This window comes from Misgurnus anguillicaudatus, chromosome 23 (genome assembly GCF_027580225.2).
Source record: "Misgurnus anguillicaudatus chromosome 23, ASM2758022v2, whole genome shotgun sequence".
Taxonomy (NCBI): domain Eukaryota; kingdom Metazoa; phylum Chordata; class Actinopteri; order Cypriniformes; family Cobitidae; genus Misgurnus; species Misgurnus anguillicaudatus.
Genome location: NC_073359.2, coordinates 874,817 through 893,444, shown reverse-complemented (window position 1 = coordinate 893,444; position 18,628 = coordinate 874,817). Strand labels below are relative to the sequence as shown.

At 35.8% G+C, this 18,628-nt stretch overlaps 1 protein-coding gene across 2 annotated transcripts in view; it reads right to left on the bottom strand.

The window, feature by feature from the left end:
- Positions 1-18,628, bottom strand: part of LOC141359240 (metabotropic glutamate receptor 7-like) — a 187,229-nt gene that overhangs the window by 32,209 nt on the left and 136,392 nt on the right. The window lies entirely within an intron of this gene.

The following is an 18,628-nucleotide window of genomic DNA, read 5'->3' as shown; positions in this document are numbered from 1 at the left end:
TTTTTAAACTCTAATATAGACATTTGTGCGATTTCTTTGTCTTTTTCTAAAAAGAAGTTTTTGAGATAAATTAAGCCAAACTTAAAAAAAATGCACTCCTTTTAATCTCATTAATATCTAGGAGGAATAATTGAGAAATTAAACAGATCTGGGTTTTTTCCTTGGTATCATTTGTTTTGACTCTTCCACTTTCTTCTTTACAAAACATATTATTTTGGGGTAAAAAATAAATTGGAGAGCATTGCAAAGGAAAAACAGCTCTTGCGAGGTCAGGCCATATGAAATTTTTCAATACTGTAGAAATTTTCGCACCGGTATCAAGCGGCAAGCTAACAAAGTGATAAAATTAGCCTTAATGCTTCATTTTTATGTCAATGAATATCATGTAAGGGGATGTCAACACTGAAGCAATGCTTTTTTTTTTGATGAAGCTGGTTGACGAGAAAAGGTTAAGTTAAAAAGCCTGCAAATAACAGCGCACCAGCATCCAATACAAACGCAACACAAAAAAATGATGTTTTGTAACAAGTTCAAGTATAGCCATAAAGACGGTAAACACTTAAATATGATAATCAGGAAAAATAAACTGCTTATTGCTTTCTGCACTCCTTCATACCTCCTTTAATATGCACTTTGAATTTTATGCCTTTCATTCAAACATTGCTGATTGCAGCGTGATTATCAATAATTTCTTTTAGCCCTTCATGGCAACAATCACCATGGAGACGGCGCATTTTAATGAAAACGTGCATGAAGAGGGTGGTGAAAGCAATCCAAATGCCACTTTTAAAGGCATGAATAAATGGGGTAACATGATAAAATAGCACTATAGAGTCTTTAATATATTACAATTTCGCAGTGATTACAGGTTGTGGTTAAGCTGAGAAATTAATCAGTGTGCATTTTCAACAAGATAAAATAAGCATATAGAAATAAGAATAAGCAGAAAATGCTGTCACTGATGGTATTCATGCAGTTGTTTATCTTTAAAGGATCAGTTCCCTGAAGAATCTCATTTAGACTCATGCCGTACCAAAGTTGTTGTTGTTATGTCAGGCACATGTACAGGTGGGGGGGGGGGAGTTGTTTGAGACCCTGTCCCTTTACCCAATGTGCCCTTTTTGATACCCCCCGGAAAGGCAATCACGACAGGCGGCATTTCGAGTGAATGGGTGGAACACGGTACGGAAATTTTGACCACCTGTCCCTCCAAAAGTCTACACAAGATATTTGGAACAATATTGAACAATGACAATGTAGTTACCAGAGGCTGTCATGCTCTCAAGAATGTAAAAAGATTATTTTGTAAGCAATACATTAGCTTTGAGCATTAAACTCAAACAATTAGACTAGATACAAACTAACCCGATGAAAATCATCTCATCTTTGCTTGACTTTAGTCCAAATATGCCACCCTTACTACAGACATCTTATGCAAACTTCGATGTCCATTGGTTCTTGTGTAAATGTTTTAACCATAGACTGTAAAAAAAGATGGACGACGCGACGTCGCCCCCCTCCATTGTAATGAATTGAAGCCAAAAATGTATGACCATGGTCGCCGCCATGTTACGTAAAAACGTTAGTTTGGAGCCAAGACATGCGCAGAAGGAATCGTCCGTGGAGCCAGAGGCGGTGCCCCGGTATCAAACTTCTGCCCAAACGCTCGCACGACCAATTCAACCACGGCAATCTTAACGACACGCCCCGTTTCTATAGCATCAAATTACTAGCTAAAATTAAACATATCACAAAAAAGAACATATATCAGCGTGGTATCAACTACCTGAAAGTACCAAAACCATCTTTCGGAAACTTTTATTGGAAGTGTAAATATTTTTTAAATTTAGAGCAGAGTCCCATTCGGGGTTTATGACTTGTACTGCAGCCAGCCACCAGGGGGCGATCAAAGAGCCAGCGGCTTCACTTCTCAAGACTTATGAGGCACACACAGTTTTAACCTGTTTGAATATATGCAGAATTAGGTTTAAAATTGTAAACACTTTAGTATGGGGAACACATTTTTACTATTAACTAAAATGTGTCAATAAACTACTAATTTACTGCTTATTAGTTCTTTGTAAGATGGTGTTGTAAAGTTTAAGGCCCTGTGTCTACCAAATCATTTAAACCTGGCTAGAAACTGCACACGAATGCCGACTGTGGGCGCTTGGCAGTGTTTGCGATGTGTTTGTCGTTGTAGGATGCACTGGTTGGTTGTTGTGATATTTGTCACACCCCTCCTCAACTGTGACTGGACGACTGAGTAAAAAATGACATTGACGAGCTCATCGTTGCAATCAAAGTAAAAAAAAAATGTAACACTCTGCACTTGGCAATGAGCGTGGAAAAAAATGCCAAGAAATCAACAGCTGCTAACATTTTTGAAAAAGTGCGACGCTTTAATTGAAAACAATTAAAAAGATACATAGGGCTGGGTATCAATTCAGATGTTCCGGATCGATTCGATTTCGATTCTCGGTTCGATTCCGATTCTCAGACCGATTTTTATACTTTATTCAACTCAATGAATATAGATTTAATAAAAATTCTTTATTTATAAAAAAAACAGAAAACATAAGTTTACAAGTGGGTAATAAATAAAAAGAAACAAACCTGCATATTACACTTTTTATTTTAGGTACACTTGGGTACATTAAAACAGAAACCATCTCTAATTTTCAAATGCATACAATTATGTTAAATATAATAACATTTTGAAGCAAGATGAAAAATGTATGCTGAAAAAAGTCAAAACAGTCGCATTCCTTGATCACACAGGATCATGTTGTTTCATTAAAAACTAAAAAAAAAAATCGATTTGTGGCCTTTTTTAATCGACCACGTTTTAAAAAACGATTAATCGAAAAATCAATTTTTTTGCCCAGCCCTAATACACAAGTCGCAGGAAGAAACGCTATGGTGGGCATAGCGCTGCGTCCGAAACAGCCTACTTCCATACTATCTATATAGTAGGTGAAAAGCAGTAGGCGAGGTGAGTAGTATGTCGAATAGTATGACATAGGACTTCCGGCTTGATCCTGAAGTCTTCATTCGATGGACACTTTAATATCCGGTGTGTCCCCGGGAGAGGAGTTAATCAACGAGGAAGAAAATGTTTTATTCAAAAATGTCCAAAAGCGGTAACGTGTCTCTATTCAAATGCAAATACATATATTAAACATCATTCTAGTTAACAACTAACTTGTTGTTATGATGACGTATGTCACATGATATATCAATATCTGAATTCATTCATACTATTCATATTGATACTATAAAGTACTGTTTTAAGGCCCATGAGTAGGTACTTCTTCCAATTCAGTATCTATTGTCACATTATGATTAATATGAGCTTTATAAACAGGGAATATGCAAGCTAATAGGCAGCTAGCTAAATTGGTCCCCATTCTAAAACGTTACCCAAAATTTAGTCTGGTCTTTACACAAAGCTATTGTAAAGATTTAAAAGACAGCACGATGTGTGATATGTCTTATGGAGCACTTTAATGATACTTTTATGGTGCATTTTGTCATGTTGACATTTGTTGTTGTATTGACAAGATGCTTTAACATTTCATCCTTATTGCTCCGAAAAATAAACTCATACAGGTTAAAAACGGCACGAGGGCGAGTAAATAATGACACGGGATGATTTATGCCTTTAAAGAAGTTCTGTCATAAAGACACATTGCAAAGCGAGTCATAATCATTGGCTTAATAATGCACCGGAGGGCTGCAAACCCTTACCATGACTTATACAGTATATGTCATTAAATTGTTGACAGCACATGCTGGTCTCATTCAAATGTGTGCTATACAAATTAACATGACTTGCTTTTAATCAAAGCGAAGGTGATTTATGCTACAACGGTACTGTTGAATGATAATTGGCTTTGATGAATGTAGTATCCATGAAAGGTAACTGCTGAAAATGAGGAACGGTCTGACTGTGAGATAACAAACAGCGCTAAAGCTAACAGCCAAAATGCGGGGTATTGAAAGCTTTAGCAGAGGCCAGCCAGAGGCAATTAGCGGCGGAGAAACATTCTATTACACCTGGCTATTATTGAGCCCTGTTCGCTTTCAGGACCGCCGATCAATTTGGCTATTTCCGTGGCAACTGTGTGAATGCCGGAGTGACACCTGGAGATGGCATAATGAAAAGCCACATCAATCCAGATGCCGCACTCCGCGGGCCGGCTGATTGGACACGGCGAGCATCCCGGCACCCGAACAAAAACGGAAAGACAGCGCAGTTAATTCAGCGACAGAATCTCATCTGGAGGACGAGGTGGAAAGCAGACAAAAAGAATGAAGCTTTATTCGTTTTTATGTTCTTTAAATCTTATTTAAAATCCCTGGGCCCTCGTGTCTCCGTCTTCTCTCTTCTTTTCTTACTGCTGTGTTTTCAATCTATCTCACAACAACATGCATAAGAAAACTTCTGGACAGGTGGAAATAAATGTTGTGAGTTATAAAAATAAACTCTCATGGACTTTTCACACTAATAGTAGCATTTACAATGTTAAGTAGTTGATATGCATCACATGGGAATTCTGTCATCTTTGCATTCGTGGAAGCGACACCTTTAAAAATATTAAATTGCAGTTTAAACTGAGATTTTCAGTAACTATGCATGTTTAATTCAGTTAGTTATAATTTAAATGACATACACTCACCTAAAGGATTATTAGGAACACCATACTAATACTGTGTTTAATACAGAACTGCCTTAATTCTACGTGTCATTGATTCAACAAGGTGCTGAAAGCATTCTTTAGAAATGTTGGCCCATATTGATAGGATAGCATCTTGCAGTTGATGGAGATTTGTACATCCAGGGCATGAAGCTCCCGTTCCACCACATCCCAAAGATGCTCTATTGGGTTGAGATCTGGTGACTGTGGGGGCCATTTTAGTACAGTGAACTCATTGTCATGTTCAAGAAACCAATTTGAAATGATTTCAGCTTTGTGACTTGGTGCATTATCCTGCTGGAAGTAGCCATCAGAGGATGAGTACATGGTGGTCATAAAGGGATGGACATGGTCAGAAACAATGCTCAGGTAGGCCGTGGCTTTTAAATTGGCACTAAGGGGCCTAAAATGTGCCAAGAAAACACCCCCCACACCATTACACCATTGCATTAATGAGAAACTGAACAGGTGTTCCTAATAATACTTTAGGTGAGTGTATTGCATATGCACATCTGGAACAAGAACACACAATACTGTATACATACATAAAGTATTTGCTTACAAAAATATTGAAAAAGTAAAATCATTAAGGTCTAGTCAAAATCAACCCTTTTAGACTTCGCCCATATTACCCAAAGCTGAGGAAATTACACATGCAGAAAATAGCATGTGATGAGTATCTGCACAAAAATGTGGCAGACGTTGCCTCGCGTTTCAACTTCAGCTCCATTAAGCAAGCTAGCATGATATCAGCAGCGTTAACAACACATTGTCAAGCTAAAGCACGACACATGCAAAGCCAAAAACGCATGCATCCGCGCCCCCGTGAGATTGTTTTGCCAGGAGCAACAGTCAGAGTTGAATCAATTATTTACCCAGAACACCAAATATCTCTCTGATAGAAGACAGAAAAGCAGCGCTGTCTTGAATTATTGAAGTCCCTTCGTTCAGATGATGTCACAGTCGAGGAGAAGACCTTAGCATTACGTCTACATCTAGCTTATTATATACATTACTATACAACACACCTTACAAAACTGTAAACAAAAACTTAATTGAGCTAGCTGTTGTTTGATGCTGAAAGGCTTCGCATATCATTAAAGCTGTTTTTCAGACTTTTTTGTCGAAAATAAGAGTTGCTACAACCCCTAACTCAGAGTTCAGCTTCCACTTTTCTGACAACTAGTAATTTAGTTTTCTGCCAGCTTGAGTTCTTTAATCTGAGCCTTGTTTTCGTTTGAGAAAAGGTCAAAAACAACATTAAAAGTGAAGCGGCCCTTGATTTTCTGCGGTGCAGTTCTATTTAAAGAGCAATATTTACCTCTGAGCGAATGGGATCTACTATCATCCGCTATCATTGCTTTTGGCCGAGCGAACACTGAGGGGATTGGTGGACGGTAAGCAGACATAAGCAGGCCATTTAGGGTCATTGGGAAATTGCAAACGGAAAGAACTCAAACTAACTACGGCAATGCCAACACCGGTACAACAGAAGTCAATTACTTGTCCCTCAGCGATAGATTGCTTCGCTTTTACAAAGCACAGATGCCACAAAGTTCCCAGATTTTACAGATTAGCTGTCTTGCCATAGACGTTTAAAATGTAAACAGCCTAGAAAGCGCTTGAGCTGAGGAAATATGGGTGGTCTTTTCTTTCAATCCAAATTTTCTGTCCTACTTTACAGGACAGAAAATACAATTTGTGTGGATTGCACAGCTGAAGGTGGATAAAACAACGTGTGGTAAAAAAGAAGAGGTAGATTTCAGCAGTGCTTTTACATTGCATTCAATGAGATAAAATGTGGTATTAGATATATTTATTTTAGGGCTGTCAAAAGATTAATCCCAATTAATTGCATACAAAATAAAAGTTTGTGTTTGTATAATATATTTGCTTGTTTATTGTGTGTAATTATTATGTATATATAAATACACATATAAGAAATGTAAAAAACTTGTTATTTATGTATATATACATTTATATATAAAATAAAATATATAAAAATCGAAATAAATAAATTATATATATATATATATATATATATATATATACACGTGTTTGTATTTATATATACAAAATAATTACACACAGTACACACAAATAAATTATGCAAAATACAAACTTTTATTTTGTATGCGATTAATCGCGATTAATCTTTTGTCAGCCCTAATTTATTTATAGGTTGGAAAGTTCAGGTCTAGTTTGTCAATGAGATAAAATGTGGATTTGGTATATTTATTTTAGGGCTGTCAAAAGATGAATCGCAATTAATCGCATACAAAATAAAAGTTTGTGTTTGCTTAATATATTTGCATGTTTATTGTGTGTAATTATTAAAAATATACACACATACATTTAAGAAATAAAAAAAACATGTTATTTATGTATATATTTTACATTTATATATAAAATAAAATATATAAAAATCGAAATAAATAAATAAAATATATATACACACAACATAATTACACACAAATAAATTATGCAAAAACAAACTTTTATTTTGTATGCGATTAATCGCGATTAATCTTTTGACAGCCCTAATTTATTTACAGGTTGGAAAGTTCAGGTCTAGTTTGTCAATTTTAATAATAATTAGATAATGTAGCATGCACATGATCAATAATAATAATAATAAAAATAATAATCTACAACAACAACAAGCTTTAACTTGAGATAACTCGTCATTGGCGGGACAACGACGAGTTATCTCGTGAATTAAGAGAAAACATTTCTCTTCCAAGGACGCTTTGGACGGCTAACAAACGGCTAAGTCTAAAGGTGACTTTTCAAAATGCATAGAAAAGTTAGGGTAGCTGTCACAGGACAAACACCTCATCGTCTGAGACAACATAGTGACAAAAACACGCTCTATAATGCCGTTTATCTATTTAGGGCAAATGTCCATGACAGTGTGTAGATAAAAACGGCTAAGGTAATAAAAAGGTGGTGTGTAAATAAACAGATTATGTGTATAATGTATTATATTACATTTCTTTCAATAGATCCTCCTAAATTTTACACATTGCACATTTAAATAGATTTATATTTTCTAGAGTAAAAAAGAAACTGTAAAGATGCCTGTAAAGAAGCAAGGTCCACATCATAAAAAGACAAATCTCCTCCGAACACAAACATCAATGGCAGCACACTAAAACAAAATCACAAACTATTCAGATTGATATATTTACTTTTCAAATGCATCTACAGGGAAACAAATTCCATCTCAAGGTCCAGACAAGTCTGCGGATGACCTTTCCAGCCACACTATTTTCTCCCATGACCGCTGCTCTCTTCTGCAACTTTCCTTTTCCATGCATCACTGGATCTGTAGAGTTCATGGCCCGGTGTACTGGGAGTCACGGGACAGCATGGAGAGCGGGCACAGAGTGCATTTAGAGATCTGGAGTGGGGGTGAACATCCATGAGTTCCTCATTATTCCTACAGCTTCCTGCTCTTATCAGACCCGGCCAGGCCTTTGCTAGCACTTACTGCATTTAAATTTTGTGTCATGCACAACTGTCAATTAATCATGAAGACGGCCAGGCCAGCATCATAGGTAAGACGACAACTTAAATAATGTTAGCCTGCACAACAGGAAGACCTGGCATGTGCACAATGGAGGACATCACACAGTAACCCACAAAACTGAGAGGTAAATAATATTAAATAAATATCTGGATGATACCGAGTGACAATAATATTTGATTAGAAATTAAACTAACTCAAAATTATAAATATACTTCATTAAGCTATGCTGTACGTTTTACTACTAAATATTTTAATGTGGTTAGTTTAAACCATCCTCCATCCCATATACGACTGTTTAGGTCATTTGTCCATTAACCCAAATTCAACCCACAGATGTAAATTAGCACATCTACCATAGCAGGTGAAACTTAATATATTGGGGTTATGAAATTATATATTGGGGCATAATTTTGCAACAATGACTTTTTAAACTGCAAATATTAATTGTATTTATATTAAACATTAAACTATTAGAGGCTTTTTCAGCAAATAAATGATATAAAAAATATATAATTTAAAACGTAAGTAAAAAGTAAAAAAATATTTTTTTAAAAGCATACAAAACAAGTCACAATTTTTTTTTAAACGTACAAATATTTCAAGTGTACTGTGGCCAAATTATCTATTTATATGAGGAAATTGTGAAATGGCATCGGCTCTCGTGTGTCTCGTGACCAATTGCATTATTAGGTCGGCTTGAAACATAAACCACTATTGGCTCTCGTGACCGACTGCATAATGCATTTATGTTCTGGATTATGTTTAAATTGGATCATGTGTCCGTTGTTTATGAAATAAATGCATGCACTTTTACTTGCATATTAAAAAGTAAAAAATTGGTTGGGTTTAGGATGGGTTTGGGTTAGATTAATATATCTTTAAGACCATTAATATTTATGGAACCATTTCTAATTTTACAAATGCAAAGAAAATAGATGCGTCTAATCTGAAACATAGGGCAAACAACGTTGAAATGTAAGCGCAGGTTGTAATACACTGCTCACTGCTAGAGGGCGCTTCTCCCTAATACGTAACAGTTCCTTTAAAATAAGGAAATTAACTATGAGGTTGTTTTTTTTGGAGGACAGCCTCGGTTAGTTACCTTAGAGTTTAACAAACAAAATGTAATGGTCCTGACAACCCTGTTTATGGTATTATTGTGTAAAGTAATAATATATTGTTAACTCTTTCCCCGCCATTGACAACTTATCTCGTCAATTAAAGGAAAACCTTCAAATGCCAATGACGCTTCCCTGACGAGTTTTTACAGTAATCTGTAATGCCGCTATTATCCACTAGATGACACTCCTACCCAATTTATAAAAAAACTGAAGCAAAAACTAATTCAACAACATTTTAAAAGGGGTTTTGATCTTCGTTCTGAATCTGATCTCTAACAAAGTCCTTTACAAAATACAATTATTTCAGCTTTTTGCTCAAAATATGGTATTTTTGAAGAAACCTAACCATATTTAAAAGGTTATAAAAATAAAAACACATGAAGGTAGGATGACATTTTTTTTTTCCCATTTTGTTTGTTTGTTTGAAAGCAGAGGGTCTGTTCTTTCATTTGATATATTTGTATGTTTATATATTTATAGAAAAACATTTTCCTGGAAGGCTTTTTGTGAAAGTTTGTGAAAATCAGAAAAAATGTTGGTGGGCAACTTTAAAAAAAATTAAGCTGGCGGGAATGAGTTAATTCACACAAGATAAGCGATGTTTGTAAAAATATGCAACTACATTAAACACAAGCATATATATACTAAAATACATCAGATAAATTGGCAGTAGCGAACCTGAAATCGCATATTGGACAACACAAGTCAAACAGCATACTCAAACCTCATCATATCGTACATATCGCAAACAAAGCACACCAAGTGCAAATAAACCTTTCATTTTCTGATGTTTTATCATTGACCAATGTCCAATTTTGATACTTACATGTAAAAGGCTCACAGTTTAGTATGCCAATTCACAGAGGACTAATAGTACCCGAGGCTATTTATGCATTACTCATTTAACCCAAATCCCATCCGAACACTGTACATTATCCTTAAATTACAGCTGCATCTGTTGATATTATTTGTACATCACCAAATTCATGTTTTATCACACAAATAAAACTGAAAGAAATTAAGAACAAAGCCCACAAACTATTATAGCTGGAAGCAAACCATCTACAGCGAGAGTTATTGTATGTAGTAACTCCACACAATAAAGGTTTCAGAGTGTTCTGCAAGGTGCCAAGCAGCCTCTCTAGTTGCTTAGAAACCAAGAATTAAAGCTCTCTCTAGCTTTCTTTCTCCTGGCCCACACTCACACACTGCATGCATAAATGCGTCCGCTGCGGCATATTTCTGGTCAAGGTTTTCAACTTTGGCTCTGTGAGATTCTGTCAACATTAAAGTTGTACTGTAATCTGCCTTACAGTATGTTTACCGCACAGTGTATACGAGAGGCAAGCAGTCATCCGGGTATTAGACAGTACGTTCTGCTTTTCTCCCTGCCAGGACATCTGGAGGGAAAAGGAAACGTTAATTGGTTTAATATCTGTTGCCCTCCCGAAGCGATTTTTCGCCCAGCCTTTCTAGCGCAGCACATTATTTGAACTTTGGGAGCCCCTGTACTCTGTCCTATTGCTCGTAATTAAGCACAGTGTGGAAATCCTAATGCGATTAACAGCCGTGTTGCTATGGATACCGAGATCTATCTGCTTAGCCCTCAATGTGGTTTCTTCAATGTTTCATCAATTTAGCTCACCACCTCCTCCTCCTCCTCCATGGATGCATGTTGGCTTTTCTTCGCGACTCATTCTCTCCGAGTGTAGGAAGTGCCGAAGTGGCGTCTGCAATGCTAAATGCGTTAGCTTGTTTGTGCTAATGAGAGGCGTGCCGATACTTGTTTTTCCACCCACGTTCATACTGAACGATGTCTTTACGAACGAGAATGCACAGAATTGTCGGACACTGTGATTGTCACGCGGTGCTTTGTCAACAGTAGCGTTTTATCACTTCTGAGCGCATATTTGATTTGACACTCCGTGTACGCCCCCGAGGACCCTCGTGTCAGTGTTTGCTATGATAATTAACAATTGTGGAGGAAAACCCCTCTTTTAGCAAATCCCTCGGCACACGAGTGCCGGTGAATAAGTGCTAAGCAAATTAACGTAAAATAGCAATGGAGAGGCGTTTTTAACCACAGAGGAATCAATGCTGTTCTGCTTAATGGATAAAGTTATAAAACAGGAATCAACAGCTTTCATCCAGTCTCTGCTGTTTTTTCTTTGAAAACTGCAGTAAAAATGTGTTGTTGTTTTTTAAATTTAATAAGCCATCCAGCTGAGAAACTAAAGTTGTGGACAGCTTAAGGTAAAGCTTATACATCAAACAAATGTATAATTAAGCAATATATATTTATTGTATGCGTTCTTTGTTGTTTTTGTTAGATGGCCCTTTGGATGAATGATACATTTCCTAAATAGTTGTCTTTTGTTTGTCTCTTTATTCTCACATAACAAAATAATTTCAATCAATATTTTATGCACACTTGTTCATTTTGAAGTGTATTTAGCATTAAAGAGCCACACAGATCCAAAATCGAAAATGACCTGCATTGCAGTGTTTCATATAGTAGTTGAACCAAAAAGTGCACGAATAATAAAGTTATTGGCTTCTAAAGTACGGAGTCGAGTCTGAATCGCTGAAACAAGTCGTCATATGGATTGAATCTCCTGCCTAACTTTATCCACGTAATACCAACACTTTGCATAATAATCTCTGCCTACAGCCTTGCCCACGGGAGAAACAAAAACTATGACCTGCCCACAGCTAGTTAGTGTGTAAACATCATATCACGCTGTATTTTCAGTTTATGTTATTTTCACTACCAAATGATGAAGATATATGAAGAATCTGTGGTTAAAATTACTTTTTTCAAGGAGGAATATACTAAACGTTTGGCTGTGAAGAATCAGTGGTTAAAATAAAAATATTTTTTCACAGAGGGATTTACTAGACGTTTGGCAATGAAAGATGGTTCAGTACCCACTTTATTTGGAACAACATACGTCTCCTAACCACAACCTGTAAGTATGATTATAGCTACATACTTGCTTTAAAGAGTGTAAAAATGTTAATGTCTGTCGTCTTTTTTATAACCTGGAATAATGATGAATGATGTGCATTGCTGTTGTTTTTTAAACTCTTAATATACTGTCAGAGAGTCACGTTAGCAAGCGGCTAGCGCATGCTCACTTACGGTTTTGCTATGACCCGGTTAGTTTACATAAATCCTTAAATGAGTGTAAAATGTTAGTTTCTATCATCGTTTTTATTGCTTGGATTAATGATGAATGATGTCATTGTTTAAACTCTTAATATACTGTCAGAGAGTCACGTTAGCAAGCGGCTTATGCAGCACTTACAGTTTTGCTATGACTCAGTTAGCTTACATAAATGCTTAAATGAGTGTAAATGTTAGTTTCTATCTTTGTTTTTATTGTTTGGATTAATGATGAATGATATGTATTGATGTTGCTAATGTCTTCTCAGTAAATCATGTTATCACTAGGTCAGTACATGTTGCACTATTGTTGGTCAAAGACACTCTGTCAGTTGACCAATCAGAGCCGAGTAGGCTACTGAAAGGTGGGGTTTAGGCAAACTGAGTCATTGAACGGCTTCACAAGAATCGTTTGGGGATCTCTGAGAAATGGGGTAATTTTAAATGTATATTTGGAGAAAATGACAGTGTTTTTTGACCTTGCATGCCTTTAAACCTGTTGTCCGGGACTTATAAACAGTGATAGGACGCATAAAATTGGCATCTTACTGGCTCTTTAAACAGAATGTACAGTCGGTTAGTTATACTGTACATGCTGTGAGTGAAGTGGGTGGAGTTATGATAATGACCATCATATCCATGCTAACAGGCCCAGGAAGTAAACTGTTGCCTAGAATCTGTGTGTTTGTTGTAGTACAAGAAAAGAGATTTTAGTTGGAGACGCTAACTCGCGTCATCCTAGACTTTGGGATCTGTAACTTTGCAGATGTCTTACACACTAAAGGAAATGTTAAATCATGAAATGGAAAAGAGGGGCTCTTTAAATCCCCAATCCGTAACCTTTTTAGTTAAAAATAAATACACATTAGTTGCAGCAAGTAAATAAAAAAATGCGTTTAAAACGGTCTCCTTACCTTATGTCGCTTAAAGTAATTTGGAGCTGTCGGCTATGGTTTTGTGAGTAATCAGTTCAAGATCATTTGACTTTAACGTAACAAAAATAGCTTTGAAAATTTAAGTTTCAAGATGGTGATAGAGAGGAAAAGTTACAGACTGCCACTATATATAACTTATTATAAAACTAATAAAAGATTGTAAACACAGATATTTTCTAATGACTCGTAGGCTAATAAGTGACAGGAGATATTCTCAGGTTGTTCTTAATACAAACATGATGAGTTTATTGGCTATAGGCTCAGTTCTCACAGGCTAATGAAAGCTCTAGGGGAGTGTATAATTATACCCTGCTGGTATTAAGGAAAGTATCCAATGATAAGCTAATTAAAAATGAAGAATGGGTGACTGGTTTTGTTTTCAAACAACGATCCATTATATGTCACGCTTGATGTTCAATTTGTATAGAAACCTTGAGTTAATTTTGTGCCAGCTAAATGAGGTCCGCCCTGGTATTGTTTCATGTCTTGGATTTCTAGGTTTTATAACAAGCAGCTACAGCACCTAAATACAGATGTGTGCTGATGAAATACTCATTTTAGTTCGGATAATTTAGCTACAGGGGTGTTGGGACATCAGCACGTTTCTACTAATGTACTAGTTAGACTTTTTCATCTCACCATGTATATATTAATATGTCAGATGAAATATTGAACTTTTTTTTAAAGAAGTAAATGTTTCTCCATCAAATGCATTTAGGTGAACATTAAGTGATTTTTAGATTATTTAAATGCTTTGGTTTGAGTATGCATTGCTATTTTCACATTTTGCATATTTCGCAACAAACCTGAGTGATGTTTTTTGGTATTAGTTGGTCTGTCTTAATCTAAACATTAATGTATGTCTAATAAATACATAATATAAAGTGTGTATTCTTGATTTGTGACCCTGGACAACAAAATCAGTCATAATTATTTTTGTAGAAAAGCCAAAAATACATTCCATGGGTCAAAATGATTATGTAAAGATCATGTTCCATGAAGATATTTAGTACATTTCATACCATAAATATATCAAAACGCAATTTTTGTGAGTGTATGCAGCATAATCACAAACAAAATTGGCCAAAAACTCGGCTACAAACTTGCTCTCGTTGCAACTTGCTCTGGAGATTTCCCATTCAAGTTTGGTTTTTATGTAAAAGCCCATTTAGTCAAAATTTAGTCAACATTCAGTCCACAAGGTCATTATAGTGGTAAGCCGGTAGAGAGCACTAAACAAACCTTTTTATTAACTCTTTCCCTGCCACTGACGAGTTAACTCGTCATTGGCAGGGAAGCATTTTTCCTTAATTGACGAGTATTTCCAGCTTTCTGCAATACCGCTATTATCCATCAGGTGGATAATAAGTTGGACCCGCAACGTATCACCCTACACTGTAAAAAATAATACGCTGGATTTACTAAAAAATATAATGCATCATTTTTGCATCCACTTTTTAAAGTTTTAATAATTTTTTTTTTTTAATTAAAAAAATATTAAATTGCATAAATTCCATGTAAAACTTACTTAAAAATATAGTGCATAATTTTTACATCCACTTTTTAAAGTAAGTTTTTTTATTAAAACATGTTTTTTTATTAAAAAAAATATTAAATTGCATAAATTGCTCAAAATTCCATGGAAATGTACTTAAAAATATAGTGCGTATTTTTTGCATCCACTTTTTAAAGTTTGCATTAAAGTATTTTTGTATAAAAAAATATTAAATTGCATAAATTGCTCAAAATTCCATGTACAACTTACTTATAGTCAGTGTTGGGTGTAACGCGTTACAAAGTAACGCGTTACTGTAATAATATTACTTTTTTCAGTAACTAGTAGTGTAACGCATTACCCGTCTGAAAATGGTAATATTATTACAGTTTTCCCGAGCTAGTTACTTGCGTTACATTCGCCAGTAGCACCTTCATCACACAAAGGCAAACAACACAGAGAATAAAAGGGAAGTGGAGGAGGGCGTAAATGGAACAGTGATTGGTCTAAGTTTGGCACGAGGTATCATTTACCATCACCGATTGGTCGACACCCGGCAGCCGGCAGCAGAGCGGCACACTCAAAGACAGATCGGGAAAATGGAAGCGTCAACAACGGCAAGCTTTTTTTCAGAGGAAGGTTCGCTAGTTTCGACGGGAGGAGATTCAGTCATTATTTTATTATGTTCAACGGAAGGAAAATAACTTGACGATGAAGTGCACACTCTTTAATGTTTCTCCGAACACTGTGCCCCACGTCCGGTAGCGGGTAAGGAAGCCAGCAGTAATTTTTATGTTGTATTAAAATGTGGTGTATTTACGGTGGGTTTTCTCGCCGTGGAGACCTTGATGAATGTGAGGTTATGCCACTGTCTCCCGGCGCTCATTTCATTGTTTGTTTGTATGTAAACAGGGGTTGCGTGCAGGTTGTTTATCCCATCAATTTTGTATATCAATTTTACAGTAATTGACGAAGGCTGTGTCTTTAGCTTGAGTGATATTAATGATATTTATTGAATTGATTGTGTATTTATTACTTTGCGGTGTTAAATTGATATATTTATATGTTTGGGTGTTGGATAAATTTGCTGTGCATTGCTGTGTATAGTGGGTGGGTAAATAATGTGCACTAACATCATGGTATCCCCCTGCTAAGAATACAGAACTCTTGGAAGTCTTAATCAGCAAATAATTTATTGTGAACCGTCATTATTTTATCAGCTGTCCATTTAAAGGTGTCCATCTAAAAATAATTGCAACCTGTTGTCATCCCTGTATTTTGAATGAGTAAATTGTTATCAAATTTAATCTAATAAAATTGTAACTTTTTATTGATTTGGGAGTTTTGTGTTTGGATGTTTTCTTGGCCGTGGCTTGCCCAAATAAACATTCTTGTCCAGAAAAAAAATGTAACTAGTAATATAACTAGTAATATAACTAGTTACTTGCTCCAGGGAGTAATAAAGTAAAGTAAGGCATTACTATTTTTGAGAGTAATATGTAATAAGTAATATATTACTTTTTTGAGTAACTAACCCCAACACTGCTTATAGTAAATATATAAATATAGTGCATCATTTTTGCATCCACTTTTTTAAAGTAAATCCAGCCTTTATTTTGCAGGGCAAACAGCTGTTTTGAGGATCGCTCTGCATCTGATCTCTATCAAAAGTCCTTCACAAAACTGGAATTATCTCAGTTTGCTCAAAATTTGATGTTTTTGAAAAAACCTACCCATATTTGAGAGGTGATAAAAAGAGAGCTAATAAAGGTAGGATGAAATGTATTTTTTTTAAAGCAGAGGGTCTGTTTTTTATTTAATATATTGTATGTTTATATATATATAAGTAGAACATTTTCTGGAAGGCATAAAACTTCATAAAAATCATTGTTGGCGCTGGCTGGCAACTTAAAAAAAAAAACGCTGGTGGGGAAAGAGTTAATAGCTTGCGTTTCTAGAGACTTCATATGAACTTTTAAATGCGATTTTCTCAACATTTAGATTTTCAAATCATTGTTTCTCGTCCAAATATTTATTTAGCTTTCGGATGATATATAAATCTCAAAACACTGACCATTACTGCGTTTTTGTGGTCACATTTTAAATGGAACATATTTTTTAGTATGGAATATAATTTAATCCTAAATATAGCATTTAAATTACATTACATTAAAGTGATTTTTTTTCTTTTTTTTTGGTTGTTTGGTATAATTTACATAATTTAACAGGTGCCATAAAATATAAATGACCAGGATGCTTCTTGCATGCACACTGTGAACTGTGAAATGACTATAAAATCTACAAAGGTTATGCGATGAGTCCTCAAAGGTCAACGTCTATGACAGCTTCCACTTGACTTTTCACGAATCCTTTCAAATCCAATTATCAAGGGAAAGATAATGACTGCATTACATAAGATCAACACTTATTTACAGTACACTTCATTGGGTTTCGTTACATTTTGATATCTACTGCATAAAGCAAATTCAACTGCACTTTTTTATTTCTTGGTTTGTCTTATAGCGTTTGAGAAGTTCCACCCAAAGTGAAATCTCATTGGTCCAAAATCTTTATTCCCAGCTCATTGCTTCATGAGAATCAACACATCGTGCTACTCTAAAGTTTATTAATTTTAATAATTATCCAGTATGTGCCAGGTAAAAAGTTCAAGAATGTTGACGTAAGAACCATGACACACCACAGCTGTTTGCGAAAGCAATGTCCTATTCCAGATATAAAATTCAGAGCTTTTTACAAAAATGCAAATCCTAGCCAAATCAAGATTGCATAATCCTGTTAATTATTAATATCTCTGCAGCAAGCTTAAAAACACATTTGAGTTTTCCTTCACAGCTGACTCCAGAAAAAAAACGACTGCGCCGTAAACGCATCATCTTTCTTGGAAATGCATTCAACTCAGGCTTTTATCGCAATCCCACTAAGGAAGGAGGATAAACCTAACAACCCGCTGTTGTGTCCTGCCAGCATTCCGAGAAGAGTCGGTAGGTGTGCATTCAAAATCAGCGTTCCCAGTACAGCTCATTGCAACGTGACCTTTCATGGCCGTCTGCGACCACAGAGTGAAAGAGAAAACATCACTTGATGCTTTCTGAAATCACACCAGATACAAGGACTCTTTCTTTATAAACAGACATAGAGGACAGTCAGCGAATCCCTGAAGTCCAGTCATGCAGGACTGTTTGCGACACCAGGGCGTAATGACATTTGCTGTGAGAGCCGTAGGTGATCCTTGGAAACAACTCAGTCGGACGCCTCATCTGTGACTCAGTTGAGATGCCGTGGTGGTAACGAACCTCAATACTCAAAAGAGTTACCTTCAAATGACTGTGCTATATTATTAAAGTAGCTAACTATAAACATCCACATTTTGATAGTTTGATATATGATTTTGTTGTGTTATTAATTGAATTCATGGATTGGTTAAATAAAAGGTTAAATAAATAAATAAAAATAATCAATTTTAAACTAACAATGTAGTTTGAAAGTACTGCTATTATGCAGGTACTATGAATAGCAGGAATGCTTTTCAAATAAGACGACACTAGGAAAGACACAAAATCCCTGAAGCCCCAGCCTCATACAGTAGGACCATTTACGGGACTCTCTCTCCAATGCCGACCATGTGGAGGGCCGAAGATGGGGGACGAGGTGCCAATGA